Source organism: Echinops telfairi, unplaced genomic scaffold (genome assembly GCF_000313985.2).
Source record: "Echinops telfairi isolate 266 unplaced genomic scaffold, ASM31398v2 ScPeMD7_7409;HRSCAF=8447, whole genome shotgun sequence".
Classification (NCBI taxonomy): Eukaryota; Metazoa; Chordata; class Mammalia; order Afrosoricida; family Tenrecidae; genus Echinops; species Echinops telfairi.
Genome location: NW_022111309.1, coordinates 11,674,038 through 11,676,497, shown reverse-complemented (window position 1 = coordinate 11,676,497; position 2,460 = coordinate 11,674,038).

Sequence of the window (2,460 nt, the reverse complement as noted above, 5' to 3'; positions counted from 1 at the left end):
TGCTCTGTTACTCACTCATTTCTTCTGTTCACTTTAGTCTATATGCCAAAACAAGTTAAAAAGTCTTTTCTGACATCCATTTGGGGCTTTTCTTTTTACTAGCTTTTTTCTTTTTCATGATGGAGGATTACAGGGGAATTTAACAGGTTACCACAAGTCAGGGTTAGAAGATTCAAGGCACAGTCTTTTCTTCACAGCGGCCCCTCTTCTCAACGAGCACTTGTGCCTCTCTTTTAGTCCTCCGTCTCTGAGCCTCCTGGTTGCTTGGCCTCAGCCCTGTTCTGTCGGCTGGGGGGGCCTTCACCTTTTCAGCACTGCTCTTGGTTCTGCCTCCTTGCCTCAGTGCTGCAGCCCCCCGTGATGCTGTTGTCGCCAACACTCTAGACACGCATCTTGCAAATACACACTGGTGGAGATGGTCCCGAGAGCCTCTCTGTGCCTGCGTCTGAGATGGCTGTCTTATAACCAGAGGAATGGCAAAACAGACCACGTCCTGAGTTAGAGTCCTCTAAACCTTATTGGCACGCTCCCACATGGTCACTGGGTTGGAGGTACAAAGATCATAGAAGGAAGAGCCATCCCCAGCACTTTCTCTTCACCAAAGCATAGTTTCCCAGTACTTTGCTTTGGAGGGTATGTGTCGCGTATCTGCTTAGTCCGCCAACTTTGATTGGCCGCTCTTCCCTTTCTTGTAAATATCACTACTTTGCAACAGTTCCGCTTTGTCCTACTGTTTTTTGTTTGTTTGTTGTTGTTGTTTTATGAGTAGGAATTTACTCAATGGCAGCAGGTTTGGTTATACGTAAACATCACTTTGGGGTAAACATATTTTAGTGTCTGAATTACTAGAGCTGATAATAAACAGAACAGACGTAGGAGTTGTTATTTATGATATAGAAAGTAGTCTAAGGATAATTGTAGCTAAGAAGATCTAAAATGTTAATAAATATTTTGTCCTTTAATGTTAAAAACACCGAGTGTGATGATAAGTAAAAAATATTGCTGCTAGGGTTTCAGTTTATACATGCAACAACTTATTCTAAACAAAATGTGTTAAAACATATATGTCTAATCAGTGAAACATATATCTCTGATCAGTGGATGACTGCAGACAAGTTATCTCAATAATACATTTGTCTTAGTCTCATTAAGGTACCTTCATAAAAGAGTATACCTTTTATGCCATGGAAAAATGATTTTGAGATCAGAAAAATATCCAATTTTAAACAGAATTCAAGTGAACCTCTTCCCAAATCATTGAAGATTTGTAACTAGTTTATGGGAATGTTGCCTGGAATGGTTATGTTTTGTGTCAACTTGGCTGAGGTTTTTCCTGTCTTTTTAATGACCTTTGCTTTTTTCATAAATTATGTCACTGATACTATCACACAACTAGTCTGATCTCTGGTGATTAATATTCAGTGAATCAGATCTATACGTGAGATGAGATATTCAGATAAGATATACTCAAAATCATATTTTGGATCCCATGGGTTTGTTTTAATTTTCTTCAGCTTCAACTTGAACTTGCATTTGAGCAATGGATGGTTAGTTTTGTTTACAGCATTTGGCCTTGTTCTAACTGATCATCTCTACCACCTTTAATTTGATTACTGTGTATTCCAATTGGCAGGGTCCGGGTGGATAGTCACTATTTATGTTGTTGAAAAAGCTATTTCTAATTAATAGGCTTTTGGTCTTTCTATCATGCTGTCTCCAGCATTGTTTCCGTCCCCAAGATCATATTTTTCACCTATTAATCTTTATTTGTTCCCACCATTTGTATTCCAATCAGTAGTAGTTATCAATGCATCTTGATTGCATGTTTGATCAATTTCAGACTGCAAAAGTGTGTAAAAATTTTCATCTTTGTGTGTAAAAGTGTGTAAAAATTGCTTCATCTTTTACATCAGTTTCTAAATACATTGGTATTTAGAGTTGACTAATAATCATACGAACTGTTCTTTCTTGTAAGAATATGGACATTATCCTATAACTGATTGCATTATACTGCAGTATAAACCAGTGGTTCTCAACCTTCCTAATACCGTGACCCTTTAATACAGTTCTTCATGTTGGGGTGACCCCCCAACTTTACAATTAATTTAGTTGTTACTTCATAACTGTAATTTTGCTACTGTTATGACTCGGGAGACCCTTGTGAAAGGGTCATTTGACCCTCAAAGGGGTTGCAACCCACAGGTTGAGAACCACTGGTATGAACCTTGAGATATTCTTTTTTTTTTAGTAATGAATGCAACAATATTCCCGTCAATTTGTCATTCTCATCATAGTAGATCAGATTATCTGATTCAAAATGGCTAATTCCAGTATATTTCAATTTACTAATATATAAGATAACCATCTTTATGTGTTATGTTCTGCTTTATTTTTGACAACTTCAAATTTTCATGGATTCATACTTCGTATGTTACAGGTTTCAATTGCTAATGGATATTT